A 20,323-nucleotide genomic window follows, 5' to 3' on the forward strand; every position below is an offset into this window, starting at 1 on the left:
GAGCATATTTTAAGAACTAATCAGCCTTATAAAAGGTACCACTGTTAATCTACTGTTTGTCTTCGTCTTCACTGCAGCTGCTTAGTAGATAGAGAGCAAACAAAACCAGAATTAAGGTCATTCCATTTAAATCCTTCAGAGTAGAAGACAAGGACTAAATTATTGCTGAGAATTACATGAAGGAAAAGGCCAGGATAAGATAACTATTGTTTATTATTTGCCAGACCCGTAGTGGCACTGCATTTACATATTTGTGAAGGGATTACATTAATGTTTTATGAGATTAATTGGTAGCATGGGGAGATTCTCTGATATACTGTCTACACAACTTAAAAGTATGCTCCTGTGCTTTCAGAGACCGTATGCGGTACATATGGCTAGTGAGAAATAACGCAAACCTACCAGCTACTGATCAGTTGTCAGGCATGAGAGGTAATGACATTTTTTCACATAAATAAAATATAAAGGACATTATTACATTTCATCATACAGTACAGATCCGAATTCACAGGATCATAGTAAAGACCTTAATGCATGACTTTGCTTTCCTTCACGAGACATCTTAAACCTGTATTTTCACATCTTTAAGGCAGAAGGAGCAATAGCACAAAAGATCTCTTTTATGTTAATAACAGGAAATCATTTCACAGTAGTCAAATATGAGTAGAAAATGAGTGGTCAAATGAGTAGAAAATCTTTTGGCCATCAAAAATCCACAAGCTTTTCCTTCAAATTAGGAAATATTCCCTGGGAGCTACTCTATAAATAATACATGGTGGGGTTTAGTGTAATCTTTAGTATGAGAACATGCTTTCTTTAGAGCCAACAGTAATACCACTTCAAGAAGGAAATGCTGTGCGAAGAGAGGATCTTGCAGCTCTCTCCCACTTTAAAATCAAGTACATTGGCTCCACAGTATCTCCAGCCCCCAGGAGCCTGATGGCTACAAGGTATGAGTCAGCTCCACCACTCCGACCTCTCAAGTGGCAGAGAGGTATGTCCCGGTTTAGTACCCCGTGCTGGCTCAGGCTTCCTGCACTCAGGCTCCGTGAGGCTCACTTGACACCGAGGCTGGTCAGAAATGAAATATTGGCACTGGGTATCCACAAAGAAAACAAAATGAAGGGGGACATTTCAGGCGGTTGAAGAAGGACCCCCACCTACATGCAATGCAGGTGCGGGACGAGATGCTCACAGTGTTGTCATCCAAGCTGGGGAAAGCTGCACGCTCTAGCGAGAGGGGGAACTGCTCACAAGCCAACACAAAGTTTGTATCCTTTTTTCAAGCAACGATTTTGATAGGAGATAAGTCTCAAACACCAAGTCACTGCAGATTTATAGATAGCCTGGAAATAACCGTCCTTTCCCCCATCCCTTCCTCCCTCCCTCCCTCCTTTCCCCTCATAATAAGCATGAGATTTTTTTTGCTTATCCTGTTTCATTTGATCTCCCAAACCTCCTTCACCCAGCCTGATTTCACCCATCCAAGCCGAGTTGGGAGTGAAAGGCATTTAACCACAGCCATTCATTGCCTGCTGTGGCTGGGCTCTGTGAGAGGTGACAGGAGGCTGGTGGAGGGGGGACCCAGAGCAAAGATGTGACCCCCCTAGGGGACCAGGGCGTAACCAAGCCATTAGGAATCACTGTGTTTGCAGGCCACATGAGCAATCCCTTCAGCTTGCTAGGAACCAGGAAAGCTTTGCGAGGGAGGTTTGCCTCGGCCCCTCAGATAGCTTGGGAGCAGATCGATTCAATTGGACCGTGCTCTTTTGGTCACATCCCTTCTTCTAACAATTCACCTGCATGTGTTTAATTTCATACAGCTCTCTTGGGCTGCAATATCAGTAAGGAGATGAGTTGCAACGGGAGATGAAAAGTAGGTGGGTCATAAATCTTTCAGGTGTTAATAAATCACTGGCAGCAGTGGAATTTCTAGGAATATCCACAAATAGAAGATTCAGGGTGGAGCAAGAATAAAACCATTTTTTTCTCCCTTCTTTAGGGGCTACAAAAAGCAAAATATTGCTTAATGTTCTACTCTTCTCTGTGGAATAAACCTAACCTATATCTGTGTTCCCTATACAAAACAGTCCTTGTTTATCTGTTTAGGACATACACAGCTTTAGCGTCATACTGCTAAGGACTTTCACTAAGGAAATAATGGCTATATACAATCAACTATTGGGTATAATAATGTTGAAGATAACAGTCATTACTAAAGCCACCGAAGAAGCACATAAAAATTCTAAAACTCTCAGAGGTGACATCTGCAAATAACGTCACTTGCATTCTTACATCTCTGAAACATATTTTGAAACACTTACACAAAAATGCCACTAACATAATTCACCACAGAAATGTTACAAGGATGATAGGACTATACAAAAACCAGCTAGAAATACATAATAGAAGGAAAATATTTTTCTTTATGTGCATATACAAATAAAAAAAAAAAGCAGCTTCTGAGCCACATGTTGAAAGCAGCCTGAATGTATCAATACAAAAAGAAAACCCAACCCCCACACTATTTTTTAGAATATTGGAAACCTAACTTGAGCTCAGGATTTAACACCCTCTGTATCTGAAAACGCATGAGCACACGTCTGTATTTTCTTGTATGTACATAAGGCCAGAAATCCTTTCCCCCTTGTTCCCTGTTCTTTCCAAGAGATGCTGCTACTGTCTTGTTTATTGTTATAGTCATCTGCAATCATGACATTTGTGTGCCATTTCAAGTACTAAAATAAAAAGAAGACACCAAGCTGAGCTCTTCCTCTGCCTACAGCTGACTTGGTGGGCCAGAAAGGAGTCGGGCTGGAGATAACAAAAAGTCCTAACAGAGAGAGAGGCGCAAATGGAGAAAGGCACTGTTGATTCTAGCCCTAATTTGTTGGAAAGCACTAATCAAGAAACAAATCGCAGATGTATGTCATCTAATGCATTACGTGCATTTCTGTCAGCAAGACACTGGTTATGCTAGCAACTGCCAGATCCCATAGGCTGGAACTTTAGTTCTAAGATGATGGTGTACTAAGTCTATAGCATACAGCATTAACAGAAAACTTGGAAAACATATGTAACAGAACACAAAAGCTAGTTGCCCAGTTTGATGACATTTAAAAAAAAACACATTATATGGCAACAAAATCATAAATGGTTTTATGTATCAACTGTAAAACACTCCATCATGTTTTACCAAAGCTGATCAAGAAGCTGGGATAAAAAAGAAAAGGCAGAAAAGGATCATATTCAGGTTATGATTATAGTTAAGGAACTAAAAAGTTATTTATTTGTAAATGTCAGTCTCTTGAAAGGAAGTTTCATAGAGGTTGAATTAAATAATTTATCTAACATAAAGAAGGTCTTATACTTGCAACATGTAAATATTGACTGACTTAGCTAATGAGTGGCTGTGTATAAACAGCCTCCTTTTTTATTTCAACTGGAGTCTAGAGCAGACAGCTTTGTATATTTTACAGTCTCTTGTACCTGAGCCAACAATTGATAGTGCAGGAGATCAAAGCCTTGATACAGAGATGCCAAGCAATTTGTGTATAAATGTGCTCCTTAAAAAGCGATAAGAGCACAAAAGAAGTTTTAAGATATTTTCACCACAATTTAAATGGCAAATAGCTAATTACTCTGATGAGCTGTGTTAAAGTTGTACCCGATGCTAAAAATGTACCAACAGGATAGAAGTTCAAAAAATGCTTTCTGTTTTTTTCCACAAGATTTGTAAATGAGAAGATATTTTACATTAAAAGCAGCCACAACTCCTTCTGTTCTGAACAGGAATATTTCATTTAATGCCTTAATTATTTCTTCAGATTTTATGTAATGGGCTAGGATGTAATTTTGTCTGCATAATTTAACTGAGATATTTAAGGAGATGAGTAAGAAAAAATGCCTTCAATGGCCATAAGGTGCTCACTAGTAATGTCTGCTCAATTAAAGTCATTATTAACACATTAAAGTCATTATTGACACGTGGAGTGATAACATTCAGTCCAAGACTCAAGCTTCTTCAAAGTTTCTATTACAATTATACTGCCTAATTTACAAACAGGTTGAGCATGCTATGCCTCCGTAAATCATCGTGTAAAGAAATGTCAGTTAAAAGTATAAAAGCTGTAAGATATATTTTGCAACCAGCTTGCTGGGACTGTGGAACTATAGGAGGTATTGCACTACAATGCCTTCAATAACTTGAAAAACTCTATGGAATACGCTTTGATTCCTATATATTACTTGAAGGGTTAAATTGTGGGCACAAGTATTTTCTACTCATGTAACAAAGTACTTGGCTTCTTCACTTTTTATTATGCAATAAAAGACCACAAGTCAGAAGTACAAATGTAACACTCACTAAGACTCTTAGAAATGAACATTATAACCCTCTCCCTTGACTTGTTTTCTCACACTCTATCAATAAAATTGGTTAGAACAAAAGGGAAAGGTGAATAACACCTGAACAACAGACACTTATTTATTGCTGTGTAGTAGTACCAGGAGGCACGTAGACTGGAGATGAACTGAGAGAGAAAGGCACCTCTCCATGCAGATGTATATTTAAAAAAAAAACCAAGACAAAAACAAACAAAAAACCCCAGAAAAAGTAGCATCTTGCACTAATTCTGCTCAGTTACAAACAATGCAAGGCAACAGTCTACCAAACCCACAGCTGAGTTCAGGGTAGGCTTGTGTCTGAATGAGTTCTGTGATGATTTTTAATATGGGGGCGTTTTTTAACAGTACACTCCGTATTGTGTACCTAACTACTCTTGCAGCATAAGATCACCCTGGGTACGAGAGGCAGCCGGGGTATGGCAGTCAGCCTGTATGTGCAATGCCGCTAGCAAAAGCAAAGAGCACTGGCTGCAGGAATGAAGGAGAGGACCAGGCAGGGGTGGGTGATTCCAAGTTCTGCCTATGTGTGCGCGCGTGCATGTGTGTCTGTGTGCACATGCGCGTGTGTGTCTGCAGAGCAGTGTGGAGGGAGTGTTACAGTGTCTGGAAACACACCCACTCAAGCTTTAATCCAACTAGCTCTGGCAATGAAAGCAGTGTGGGTATGCAATTCGGCAACCAGAGTAGATCCCAGACCCCAGCGATCTGAGCAGCAACCCCTGCAGAAGTCTGTGTTCAATCTCCTGCTGCCATCACACCTTCGACTCCAGCGCAGACGTATCTTCTGCGGTGGCAGTTTCCCAAGTGTAGGCAGAAAGCTACGACACCGCACCCGCTGCCTCTTGCTTGGCTCACACCTCTTTGCTTTCTCTGTGCTCTGGGGGAAATCTGAACATAGACTTTTCTCCCCAGCCACGCTTATTTTACCTAGATGTAATGACATAGGTCTAGAAAACTCATTTTAATATTTTTTCCCCATTTACTCTGATTCAAAACATTGCAGTAATTAGAAATAAATACTGAGTGGGTACAAATCCCTTTACTGCTATATCTATGAATAGCTGTGCTCATAGTTACTGTACTGCAATACAATCCCAGGCCAGTGATAAGTGAGAAACTAAATAAACATCATCAATCATAAAACTAACAGTAAGGCAGAACTGGAGTTTTGCTGCCAGTTAAATTTAGGTTTGACCTGGGAGGCTGATCCTGGTAAGGCACTCTGACATTTCGAGGCAGAAAGCACTATAACAGAGCCAGGCACGGCCCCATATTGTTGCTGCTACAGGACGATTTTCCGGCTCTTGCCAAGGGAAGACAAAGCCCTGACGTGAACAGGGGACCTCGTACGACAGCGCGGGTACCATGATGGGCACAGGATGCTTTCCACAGCCAGGGGATGTATCCCTGCTGAGAGGACAAGTTTCACACAGCAGCCTGAGCTCAAAGCATTGTGCAGCCCCGACACAGCAAAAGCAAACCAGATGTCGAGCACAGATCCAAGGCAGCAGTTTTGTTCTTCCCTGCCACAGCTGCAGGGAGAGGCTTTACCCCTCCTCTGCCACTGGCTCCTGTCCCCTGTTCCTCTGCCTCTGCCTGGTCCTTGCAATGCGAGTGGCGTCGGCGCTGCCACAGGAGCAATGCACACAATTCACGAGGGCACAACCCCACACACAAGCACACTGAATCTCTTCTGCTGCGGCAAGGTGAGAATTTTTTGTTTTACATGGCCTATCTCTTTGTTTCCTTTGGAAGCCCTCCATTTCTTGGGGAGAGTTGGAATGTCCTTTGTTCCTCTTGAAGAGGAAAGGAGACCCAGTGGGTTTAAAGTAATGACAGTTATAAAGAAAAAAAAAATCAATCTATTAACGTCTCAGATTCAGGATATACTCAGTCCTTGGCCTCTGCAGTGCCTGCACACTCAGATGCACTTAGAAAATCCCCCAATAAAATAAAAGTGAATAATAGGTCTATCATTTCTTATTGGATTTTCTAGTCAAACTGAAAAGGAGTGGACACAAGACCTGGGACTTAAATAAAAGATTTGCATTCACCTGATTCAAGGGTGGATGCATGGCAATAAGAGAAGGATGGTAAATATGTCCTAGAGCAAAAGACTAAATATGTTGTATTTATTCAGCTAACTACAGGGGGTAGATACTAAGGGGTAACTTCATCACAGCCTACAAGTGTCTGTGTAGGAATCAATAATGTAATAAAGGCCTCTGCAGTCTGCCAAGGAAAGGTACAATAAGCTCCAACGGCTGGAAGTTGGATCAAGGCAAATCAAGCTTGAAATGAGGTATGGCACTTTTGTAATGATGCTAATTAGTCACTGAAACACTTTGCTGAGGATAGTGGTGGCTCTCTGGGAATTATAAAAGCAAGTTTAACTGCTTTCTTGGGAACATGCTCAGTTTCCAACTAGGTGTCATTCAGAGGAGCCCTACAGCAGCTCTGTGCTATGCAGGCAGGATTTCATGTTGTAGGTCCTGCTACAACAACCTGGCCCATCCTCACCACAGACCTTCTTTTCACTTGGCACATTATAGGAGGACACAGGGGCTGCATACATGTTATAACTGCTTCACTCCATGTCTCCATGATTCACAGACTATAAACCAGAAGGAACTGTGTCTCCTCTTGAGGGTTCCTTCTACATGGGAAAGAAAACCTAAAGAAGCTGCCTCTCTAAAACCTTTTCTGTAGTACTGTGCCATGTGGTGAATGCAGTCATGCAAATAATTTGCAAACAAGCATAAATGGTCACACACTGTGCTGAATACTATCAACATGAAGCAGATCATCTCCACACTACATGTTTTTGGGGGGCACTTGGAAAAATGCTGGTGCTTGGGTACTGAATTTTATAGTATTTCTAGAAATTACACAAACCCCACTTTTCCTGGCATTATCTTCCCATTGTCAACATTTGAACACTTTCTTTTATCCCTTTCCATGAACTATTGCTACCTAGAAGAAGCAATGATTTTCATTCACCATTGGAATGTCCTCTGAGACCCCTGACATCAAGTACCTTTCCCATTCATATTAATGATGTGCAGGATCTTTCTTGGCCATTTGTGGTCCAGGGCTGACATTTGTTAAACACAGATTCATGCTTTACCAGATTTTAAACCAGCTCATGAAGTGCTGTTATCTCCGTAACCCAGTGAATGTCTTATGGAAATACATGGAAATGCCAGGCACTACAAGAGTTCCCCACTTGCCTGTATTTAGGAATCTAAATCTAGATTTTTTTGCCAATCTAGAGAAATAAAGTGTCTTCTTGTAGCAGATCACCCCAGAGCTGGATTTATCACCAACTATGATTCAGCAATCAAATATTTTATTGTTTTAGCACAGAATGGCAAAACCACAATACATTTGCAAAAACTAAAGAAACTATACTTTCAGAAAATTCTCATAAGTTTATGATTATTTTTCTTACCTGCTCTAACATCTTAGAAGCTCCTGATACTGCCTAATTATTCTCCAAAGTCTGGCAGGCAAGCTTTGGAAAGTTCTCAAAGGTGTATATTTCCTGTTTCTTACTGTTTAAGAAGATTACCAGAGCTATTTCAAACAGGTTCCCAAGAAAAATGCTTCTTCCATCCTCTGTCTTACTGTTCATCAATATCTCATTTTCTGTGGTTGGTCCTGGGAAATCATATGGCCTTGCAGAGGCTTAAGTTATTTTAAATCATTTCTCCACCCTCAAGGTACCTGGCTTCACATTTTTTTAGCTACGTAGATCTCTATCAGTAGATTCCTAGCTTTGGAATGTAAAACCTCTTTTTTAGCTTGTTCCACAGCCTTAAAGACAGAGTGGCCAAACAGAATTATAGAGCAGTTGTTAACCACATCTATGCTCAACACTACAGACCACAAAAAATAATTAAAACGTGTAGATGATGAAGGCAACGGAGGTACTTGGTTTGGGGTCTTTCCCACTGCTCTCCTGTTCGTTGAAGGGACATGAACACTGTGTCTGTACTGTGAGTGTGGCTCACTCCCTGTGTCCCTCCTGTGCCCCCAGCTAACCACCCTGCAGCCACCCTCGTTTGCCTACGGACCCCTCTGCAGCAAACCTCCCACATCCTTCCAAGATGAAATCCAAGCAGTGCTCGTGGCATGGGTAGCCCTGTGGTCTGCGCCCTGCACAGATAAGCTTGGGGCTGCTCCCAGGGGGAGGCAGAGGAGGGAGCGCAGGCACAAGCATCTCTGCACCCATGGCTGAAGGGCCAGGGGCTGCCCCTGTCCTTGAACGGTCCTTCACATCCAAAGAAGGTAAGTCTGTAATACTTGAAAATCTGCTCTTCCACTTTTAAAAAGACTGAAATGATTTATTGCTTGGCAGACAATTACAGTTTATGCAGATTGAATGCCAGAAGGTGTTTCTGCTAGGATTTCACCATTATCTGACATTTTCCAATGTCTGTAGATTTGATGATGTGGTTGAGTTACATTAGCTTTGAAATTATTGACCTGTTCATTACACAGGTAGTAATTTACATCCCCTGCTAATTCACAGAGGCCAAGCTTTCTCTCACTTTCAATTTCTCAATAACATGGAATCAAGCCAAAGCTAACTTCGCCTTCTGATCCTGATCCCACGTCTTACTAGTCCTAGAAAGAGTTATTCCTGAAGCTATCATGCACTTATTTTGGAGGCTAATATCCCATTTTTCTTTAACAATTTTTCTGTTGAAAAGCCTAATCATACTTTTGGACACTGCACATTCAAGCAATAGGATATAGGTGCATCTGTATTAGATATTGAGTGATAATGTTATTTCTTTCTGAGCACCTGAACAGCTGATCTGTTTCTGCATGTATGTCTATAGGTCTCACTGCATGAGAGACAAGGTGGGTAACTCCAAAATTACTATAATCATGTGATAATAAATACCTTAAGAATCTTGTGCACATCACCACTATCAAGGGGAGTCTCCCATTCCTTTCAGTGGAGTTGGATAAGACTTAAAGTAGCCTTTGGTTTTTTGGGTAGCAAATTGATGTTTTTTAAAATTATTCTTTCACATACAGATGTTCTTACATTCTAACTCAAAAAAACCCAATGCAAGCTGTAGCATCCCATTTAGTAATAACAATAAGGATTTCTAATGTGGTGATATGTAATGCCTAGATTTGGGGTAGATTCCATTGGAGTGGACATGCTTGCCTCTTTCATTATAACCTTCTGCTATTTCTTGCCAGAGTGCCCTAATAAATTTTTATGTGTCCTTCACAGCCTTAATAATTTTACTTTAAATATCTATGTTGTTCCCACAGAAATGATGAAGTGTCATATTAGGCCACTTTAGATCCCACACTATTCTGTAACACCAGATCTACAACTCTTAATTCTTTAAGTAATTTAATATTTACATATTGCTGCAAGAAATCTCCCCAAATACTAAAGCAATAGTAAGAGCAAATCTCTATTCAGTGGCAGACAAATAAAACAGATGTTGAGGTCAGGTATTGTAAGCACACTATTGTAAGCACTTTCCAACTAGGGAGACAGAAACTGTCCAAGTGACACGAAGGGCGAGTGGAAATTAAATCAACAGTCAGCTCCTCTACCCTGTCATAACCAATCAGTTGGCTACAAATCACCCGCTAACTAGACTCTCCAAAGAGTTACTTTAAAAACAGCTTGAAGATTTTTTTTTCATACCATTACTCTCGCTACCTATAAATTAGGTATTTGAAGTGTACATGTTCTTCCAGCATATTCAAGCATTAGTTATCCTTTTAATTATACTTCATCCAAAGGAGAGAAGTAAAATCTCTCTTTCATCATCCAACCTGAGAATGCAGATATCGAGAGTCAGAAAGAAAAAAAAATAGATGGCTCATACTAGAACACCTTCAGTTACAGCATCTAATAAGTATTATTACTCCAGCATCAAATAGGGGATATGAAAAGGAGATTAAAAAGCACCCTTTAAAATTTAAGAACACTAAATTAACCCTGAAGATTTGTAATAGGTGAATTTCCATATTATTATGGCACTCTACGAGTTGTCAGTAGTCCTAGCAATCGGAATACTTACATAATTGCCTGGGAAATAAATGTCTTTTTTCTAATTTTCCTGAAAAATTAAAGGAAGAAATAATCAAAGATCATTAGAAAATTCAAAGTAAACACTGATATTAATTTTAAAATTTCTAACCACACTGAAAGATGCTCTGCTTTTATTGTGTAAAGCACAGAAGCAACATACAATGGTTTGACATTTTAAAATAAATATTTTCAAAGAAAAATGCTAAAAATATCTCTTTTCTATATTTACATGTCCAATTCAACCCTAGTTAACCACTAAAACATAAATTCCGATTGCAATCCGGTTACAATGCACACCAAGCACAAAAGCCTTCTAATGATCTTTGATTAGTTCTTTATTAAATTCATCAAGGGAGCAAAGAAAATTTAATAATCTTCACCATTTGTCATCTTTCTGATTACAGTTTTGATTAGAACTTTCAGCTTTTATTTTCTTCTTTTCTAGTCATTGCTATTACTGTGATAGTGCTTCTTTCCTCTAGTTTAAGAAGAATGAGATAGGGCAAATGAAACAAATTTGTAATTCTGGATATGTATTTAACTAGATGTGCTCATGCCCTGAAAAAGGCTAGCTAAGAATATGAGATCTTAAAAATGCAAAATAGCCTTTAATGGAACATCTCCACATTTATACCATAAAAATTTTCAGAGTCCCAGGTAAATAATACCTTGTTTAACTAATCAGATAGCTTAAAAATACACACACAGATTTCTGTAGAAGAAAAAAACATCCAATGTTTGAAGAGGAATTTTCATTATTTTAGTATTCAGTGTTGTGATTTACTTATTTAATACAAACAATTAAAAAGATGCTTTACTGTGCATTACTGATATCCTTGTCATAAGAAAAAAAAAGAAACAAATTGAAATAATCTAAATAGATGAAACAATTTTCACAATACCATACACTGTGTCAGTCAAAAATGTGTGCATTTCAGTCTCTGTTACAAATACCTGACTTTTTTATATTCCCAGTGCAAAGCCTGCCCTGTCACTGTGCAAACTGCAGCAGCAAGTGCTGTATTCATCAGCATGCAAAGGACACATTAAACAGTCACTGAATAAAATCCTGAAACAGTCCTGAACCAAGGGATGAAATCAGGAAGCCCATCTTTAGCAGGTGGACATCCCAAGCACTGGGCTGAAGAGCTGTCCTTTCTCTCTGTTCTTCCTTCCCCAGCCCAGGGAACCTTTAGCTCTTCCTACAGAACTGAATGCCTCAGAAGAAACAGAAAGTTTGTGCTGTCCCCCACCCCTTGTCCAGACTGATAACTGCACATCAGAAACCTGCATTTGAGTTCCCTTGGGCAGAGGACAGACCTGAGTCCAGGCTATGGCTTGTGATGCCTGTGTGTAGGAGGCTTTTTTTTGATAATTATGAGAAACAATAGAGGAAGAAGGACACCAGCCCTGTTCCAAGGTTATTACACACAGAGACTGTGTTGTTGCATGGACTTTACAATAAAGCATGGCATAGATTCAGAATTTCACACTAGGCGAGAGCTTCTTGAAGGTAAGGCAGAGAAAAAAATCTTTGCTGTTCTGTAAAAGAGAAATTCAGCAACACCTCTCTTACCCAGACTAAGGCAAGGCTGAAATCACTGCAGAGGAACATCTCATGCTCCTGAGGTTCACAAATGCACATCACAACCTCCTCTCAGCCAGGACACCTTCTCCTGGCTCTTAATAGTCACCAGAAGGTTGTTCCTCCACAGTCACCCCAATAGCACCACTGCTGATTTGTAGCTTAGGGAAGGTGTCTTCAATTACTTTGTATGTTGCTTGGAGCAACGTGCTTCAGAGTTGCCTCAGGAGCACAATCTTAAGGCTCATCACGACCAGAAATGGAGAACCAGTCACCTTGAAACCACTGTTAATACAGGCAAATACAATTATTTATTTATAAACTCCAAAATAGACAACACAAAGATTTGTAAAAGTGCAGGGGGAAGCAGGGAAGGTAGAAATGCACTTATTCCACTTTTCCGGTCCCCTTTCTCCCACCAAAAAGATACTTCTCTCTCTAGCTGGCTGATAAGTGGTGTGGACTTAACCACTCTGGTCCAAGGGCACATGTGAGAAAAGGCCCTTCTCTGCAAGAGGGATATCTTTTATAGCTACACCTTTGAATTGTGCTTGGGAGTTCTTCAAAATTCAGTCTCCCCTTTCTCCACTTGTTCCCCCCCACATACTCAATGGGCAGTTGCAATATTGACATCCATACTGCTCTCCCAATTGACTACTCTAAAAACGCCTTCTGTGCTTGGGGAAAATGTCAGAAAACAATAAATAACTCACAAAGGGATGAAACTCTCATTCCTACCAGGAGAAGGGCTCTGCACAACTACCTGAAGCCTTCACATAGACGGAGCCTCCTATTCCGGGTGGACTGGACTTTCCCAGCCTGACCGGCCATTCACCTCTTCACCGACCAACCTTTGTCTCGATATGTGGGCAGACAACTCACTCGTGAGCGGGGAGAATTGCTTGACTGGAATACCCACAGGAGGTTTTTCAAGGGTTCACAACTACTGTCAGCTAAAGGACCTCTCTTTTAGTGCAAGTAGAGTGACTCCATCCAAAAGCTAAAGGAAAAACATCTCCACTTTCCAGCTCCTGGGAACATATTTGATTTATATAGTGTTATCAGTTATGTACAATATAGGGATCTCAACCTTTCTGATGGTTACTAATGTACCTTTTTCTCTCTGAGATGCTACTTATTAATTTTGTCTCGTTTTATCTCCTCTAAATTATTAAGCTGACACCTTCTCAGTACAAAATTGTGCTAAAAAGCAATTTCTATTTAAACGTATGTGAAATCCTGGACTTACTTATATTATAAAAAATATAGGTTCGCTTTTTTGTTTGTTCTTTTTTTTTTCCCTGAGTTTCAGGATGGTTTTTAATGTTATGTCATTATAGGAACTGCTCTACAAAAACAAAATGCTTATTGTGATGTTTATAATTTGCCTTATTGCAATTCCACTGAATGTTAAGCTCAATATTTTTCAAATCTTTGCATTTCCAAGTACATAAATGAGCACTTTCTCTAGCTAATTGGAGCCCTTTTTCTTCCTCCCAGGCTGTCTACAATCTCTTAAATGCTCCAAACAATTATGTGGTGTTGCAAATGCAAGACATTATATTGGAGCTTTCCCTTGTGCGTAGCGATGTATTTGTCATGCGGCCCCAGAGGCAGCAGTCATTTGTTTGTATCATATTTGGCTTAAGAGTAGTAGCAAGGGAAAAAATGAGGCTAAAGAATAGAAATAACAGAGACATTTAACATTGGTGCTTACAGTAAAATCTGTACATGTTTTCACTGCAGAAGATGCATGATGTGATGTTGTCGCTAGGATATCAAAGGTTGCATTTTTAAAATAAAACTTTTCAGTCAGCATTAAACAAATCATCTTCAACACAGAGAACTTGCAGAGAGCCAGAAATGGTAAAATCTGCAGAGGAGCTGATAGCATCGTTGAGAAGAAGTCAAAGTTTTACACCTCCTAACTGCTCTTTATTAGAAAATGATTTATTCAATTTAAAATAGGTTTTCAAAATGATGATGGGATTAATCAACTTGTTAGCAGAGAAAGTATTGAAATAACTTCACGGTTGGCATAGCTAGTTGTCAGATCAGCTCTCCCTTTCATAGGCACTTGTTATAACAGGCAGGGGGCTAACCCTCTCAGACATGGAGCTAATCAGTCCTTGAAAGTCACTTCATCCAGTGGAGTGGAATAATGTACTCTAGCGTCGTTTGTCCACCTCTACCATTTGGAGCGATGGTATTTAGATTGTCCATTTTTGCCTCATCAGCTTCCATTTCAAAGAATTATAATTTTTTCAACGGTATCTTTTATCAGAATGTCAGGTTAAATGTATTGTCTCATACTATCCTCTTTCTAGCTGGCATTGTTAAGACCAGTCCGTGAGTATATAGTAAGATAAAGAAAAAGCAGCTGCATAGTTGGAAAGGCTATTCTTTAAGCTTGATTAAGTTCTCACAAAAAAAAAAAAAAAAAAAAAAAAAAAGTCTGGACAAGAAGTAGGATCACGATTAATGACAAAGAACAATATTTCCAGCAAAGAGTTAACTTAATCAACCTGCTGAACTGCAGGGTCCACTTACAATTGCTGTGCAGATGCTGGTAGCTTTCTGGGCGCACGTGCCTGCCCACCCTGTGCAAACAGATGTTCTTTGTCTCGTTTTGCAATATTTGTTGCTGCCCTCCCCACCACGACGAGCCGCTTTCCCTGCCTGCAAGAATTGCTTCTTTTCCCGAGTCTGGGCTGAGCCTAATCGAACATGAATAGATTCCCTGGCCCCAAACGAGATCGCTGAACTTGGAGAAGACAAAAGCTGATGGACAAGGACAATATAATAAACTTTTCTTTGCTACTGGTTTTTCCTCATTGTCACTCAGCGCTATCAGCAAATAAAATGATCAGAAGGAAAGGTGTTTTATAAAAGAGGTTCCTCTTTCTCCCAGCCCCTGGATATTCCCGCTTGGGAAATCCCCAGGTTTCTATTTCTTGTCTAACATATAAAACCAATCTTATTGGCACTTTGGGGCTTTGGTACTGGGCATTACCGAGCCCTTTTGAGTAGCTTCACAATTTAAGCACCCCTCAGCGAAAAAATACCAGTTTTCTTCTAACAGTCTTTCAGACTTTTTACTAATATGTATCGAATCTAGTGAACTGTGTATTAGCAGGAACAAGTGAAAATTGTCTCCAGCAAATTGTTCTTCTAGCTGAACTTTCCTGAATGTTTCATTACTCAATTAACCATTATTTAAATTAATCAGAAAATCCAGGAAATTAATAAAAGTAGAACTAGACTAAACAATGTTGACAATTTGATTATGTTATACACAGAATTCATCTATTCACTGAAATCCTCTTAGTGTGATAACTCCACTCTTCTGATTACAATTATTTCATTTATGTGGTGAATGTGTTTTACTCTTGTTCTAATACCGGCTGTTATTTTAAGCAAATTTTTTCTCCTGTCTGGAGGAGGCTGGTATCAACAAGGGGATAGACAACTTTTGAAATTTGTTCACCCAAATGCATTAATAAAACAGGCACCCAGGCGTATTCCTCCTTTTAACCCCATAGCAGCATGCAAGTGGGTACTTTTAAGCATTGTCGCCTAGCCATGGGCGCATCCTTTGCGTCCGTGCAGCTGTAATGTGTCTGCTAGATGGCCACCATAGGGCTTCCAGTGTCTCTAGCTGTCTGTCTCTTCCAGTGGTTCCCGTTATCTGCAACAGATCATGAAAATCAATTTTATTTTGCATAAATGATTGTCATTTAAATATCAACAGCACAAAAAATGATGCATGGATTTAAGAGAGAACATCACCCTCCTTGAGCTGGGAAGAGTGTGGGTCTTGCTGCCATGCAGAGAAGAATATTGATGCTACCAGGATGTTTTCAAGGGAGTGGCTGTTTGCACTGCTTGGGCCACAGGGTAAAAAAACCCCTTGCTAAATTAGCTTTATCTTTTGTCAGTGTTGCTCCTTTTGTTTGTAATCACGGCGCATAATATGCTCACTTCCTGACCAAATAGTTGAAGGAGAAAGCAAGTTGATCTGAAAGCCACGGCAATTTATTATGTATGTTTTTCTCTTTTGATTAAAGAAGGGTTTCTTCTTTATCTAAAAATTTTGGTCTTGTATTCAAAAACAGGGAGCTTTACTTTAAGAAAATAAAATTTTAAAAAATCCCCTCCATCAACATTTCCTGTAAAAGCAGAAACTTTCCACAGACTTTTTGTAACTGAAACTAATTTATTTAGGTTTATGACATTTAATTAATTTAGTTTCCTGACATTCATCACAGTGCAGATAACACACACCTGACAGCAGCACCACAAGGTCTGGTAGAGCTTCCTATGGGGCTTGGTCTTCTGCTCTCCCAGCCAGGTAAGCTAAGGAAAAGTCATTACACTACAGCAAAGAGCAAATGGGGAGGAGGGAGAGAAAAAATGTAACCATCCCAGGCCCCATTTGCTGCTTCCCTCCAGGAATGGTTCCTGCTACCATTGGTTTGAATAGAGAAATGAGTTGTATTTCTTCCTAACCTTCTCCATCTAGTTAAATTGTGTTACTTGAAAGGCTAACTCAAGTCTTTTGCACTATAATGAGAGTAATAATGAATAATGGTACTTATGTGTAGTAGATTAGGCCCTTGCTGATAAACATCCTTTTTACCCAGATGCTTACTTTCTTGAATTTCATAATAAATCAGAAATAATCTATGTGGAACAGGATGCGAAATTAACTTAAGCAAAAGAGTAACTGCAGTGTTCAGCAGAAGTTACTGGGTAATAATCAGCTTAATTAAACATATCTTAATAAATCAGAATTATGAAAATAGAGTAAATTAATTTAAATAGTTATCTCCTAGTCTTCACACCACAAATCGCAATGACGAAAAAGACAGATAGCTGCAGGTAATGAAATATATTGCTCTCAAATATACCACATGATCACAGATTTATTTACATACAGTTTATGTTCTTTGTTTATGCTTTTGTTATAAACTTGCCAGATTTTCTTTTTGTATCGTGACTCTTGACTGCTACTGTTCTTCGTTATTATATATATTTCCCCCACAAGAGTAATCCTGCTAAAATTGGTAGTTAGTACTTCTGCATATGAGTCTGTAAGCAACTGTTCACTGAATCACCTATTTTACACTTACATGAAAGAACAAATTGATGCTTAATCATTTTATGGGAGTAATTAGTGCTTCAAAGGAGAGCAGGGGACCTTCTGCAACTCTCCTGTAAAACCTGTTTAAAAGCGTTTTAAATTCAGTATCTTGACAATTTCTGCCTGAATCATCAGGTGAGATCTTGCTCTTAAAAGTCAGTGGAAGTTGTTAACTGAAGTAAATCCCGACATTAGCTGAAAGCAAAATTGAATGCATTACGTATTACATATTAAGAGTTGAAATCAATTTAACATTGTTTACAGGAAAGCATAGTTATCTTTTTGAAAATCCATATAGGCATCCTGAAACTTTGCTCTTGAAGGAGGAACATGCGCCAAGGCCCACCGACTGCACTATGCTTCAGTGCTCTCCTACAATACTTTCAGCATCCCAGGTGAACAGACACTATTCCATTGCCTTCTTTGCTTACGACTATTAAATCTCTCCAGCGTCCTCTCCTATGACTTCCCCATCCTAAATTTGAGAGCACTGTATTTCAAATCCTGATACAATTTTGGGTAGCTAGATTTCACATTACCTACTAAGATATGTGCTTAGTGCTGAAGTTGGGGAAATCTGGCTGTTAATATTTCTCTGCTGTCTAACATTAGAGTGCAACTGGAGCAATGTTTCTGAAAGACCAGTTCAGTACATTAGCTCTCAAATATGAAAAAATACACTTTCATCATTGAAATTATTCACTTAAAGCAGCACTTCAGCAAAACATTGTCCACACTGACCTTGCAATTATATCACATCTAGTGTGTCCTGATTTACATACCATATGCTTTTCCACCTGTAATTGAGGCTATTAAGCAGAATGCAGAGGCTGAGCTCCACCCTCTGTATCTACCAGATTATACAGAAGGTGTAAACTCAAAAAAACACATGTTGGGGATGCTGCTGCTGAAGTTACACTACGAGGGCTCATCTCTGGTCAGAGTAACACTCCTCCTGCCTGGAAGGTGCAGCTTCAGCATCTTTTGTTCAGTGGAGACGCTGCCATTCCCAGTGCAGATTGCAAACACTGATTAGTAAAAATCAGCCTGGGATAAACTAATCTGGAAAAAAGAGAGACACTGTGATGACATAATTTCCATTTTTAGAATTAGATTAGAAATAGAGTTTTGGATTAGATTAGAATTTTTTTCAATAATTTTAATACTGCTGTTTGAATTACTCGTTAGAAGAGATAGTATTTCTCTGACTGAATGAGGCACTTATAAAAATGCTGAATTTTAAATAACTAAATCACTTTCAGATTTAAATAATCATTTGCTCACAAACTTTTCAAGATTTGGGAATTAATGTGTCAGGTTTCTCTCGCTACTGAAAATATCAACAAATCAAAACCACCACTTTCATTCATACAAAAATATCCTTCAATTATTTTTTTTTTTTTACAATACTTTGTGTTTCATACACTGTTTGTCTCTGGTTATTAATGTACTATGAGCTGAGAATGCTGATGATCTAATCTGCTTCTGAAAACATGGAAAATGTCTAAATTGGAAATGTTCCTAGAAGCCCCGGAGAAAGAGCAATAAAAGTAAAGCCATCTTGAGATCCTAATCTGGGATAGTATTTTGTATTGTTCTTGCAATATAAAGTAATTATGGAATCAACTATTAGAAGATCCTGAATTAGAGTCTGGATGGCACCAAAAATCACTGTCATGAAGGACGGGATAGGACATTTGCATGTGAAAGGATTGTGAACAGTATCTATAAAGAATTGTGAAATTACTACCATATTTATTATTATAATTTTGTATCATCACAGTCTCATTTCAGCATGACCTGTAAGAATAGATTAAATTAATGTCATTTTCTCTTCTTGTTAACATCTTTATCACAAGAGCAAGCTGTCACAATTTTAGTGTCTAAAATAGTCTGTGAATTACAGAGGGCAGGAGCTGGACCATTTCCCCATTCTGCGCCTTGGTTGGCTCACCTCTCCCAGTTCGCTCTTCCTTCCCCACCACACGGGGTGACAATCAGCATAAAAGCTCTTTATATCCTGCTCTCCAGGAAAAAAAGAAGACAGCCTTCACTGTTTTAAACCTTAAGGTGAGCTACAAATGTAGAAAAACAGAGCTGGATTAAAAGAGAGCAGAGGAAGCGGAGGTTTGAACGGAGGCAAAGATCAGAAAGATTGTAGAAGAAAATTAAAGCAAGTATATGCATACTTGTTTTAATGAACATACATATACATGGTTAGAATACAAACTGTCAAAATAATTACTTTTATGCCTGCAACCACCCTATCCCCCAAAATGGTTTGATGATAACAGAAAGATCTATCTCTAGGACTTCACTGGCAGTTTTCAACAACAAGTATTTTGGACCTTAAAAGGACCAAGGCTGTTATATGAAAATAATTTGGCCTTTGGAAATGTTGTCTTTTTATGTAACTGGACTATGAAAAAATAGAGGTCATGGTTGGTAAGTTGTGTCTTGTTTTTCCCTTCCATCTCCGTTTTTCCTTTTTCTTCATCAATTTCAAATAAAAGGCCAGGAACAGAAAGACCAAAATATCGCCAAGGAATTTCCCAAGTGAAATTTTGAGACATTTTCTCGAGTACTTTCAAAAAATGCAAGTGTCTTTCATTTGGACACCTGTTGAACAAATGTTTCAGGATTTTGAAACTAGTCAGTCCCTCCTTTCTCAAACATTTTGTTTTCTTGGTTTTAAGGTACTATTCAAGAAGTACAGATATTTCTGTGAGATGTTGTTGTTCTTAGTTCAGCATTGTTAATTATTGCCTGAGCTGCTATAGTCCACCTGTACCTATAGAAATGAGGTGTATGCCTCAGATACAAATTACATGAGATGTCTTATCATTTTTTAGGAAAGTAGGAAGTGGTTGAAGGAAGTAAAATGACTGGGTTTGGATATCAGGTAAAAGACTGCTGCAGCCTCACCCTACTGAGTTATGAATAAATATTGCATCCATTTAAAGGTCTCTCAGATTACACTCTTCACTGGGTATTTAAAAAAAAAAAGATAAACACAGACAATAGCTATGTACTCTTCTCTGAATAACATCAATTCACTTTTGTACCTTTTAGTAGGGAAAAAAATAAAGATATTTTTAGTTTGGAGGGTTTTTTA

Source organism: Platalea leucorodia (assembly GCF_965183815.1).
Source record: "Platalea leucorodia genome assembly, chromosome: 7".
NCBI classification, from domain to species: domain Eukaryota; kingdom Metazoa; phylum Chordata; class Aves; order Pelecaniformes; family Threskiornithidae; genus Platalea; species Platalea leucorodia.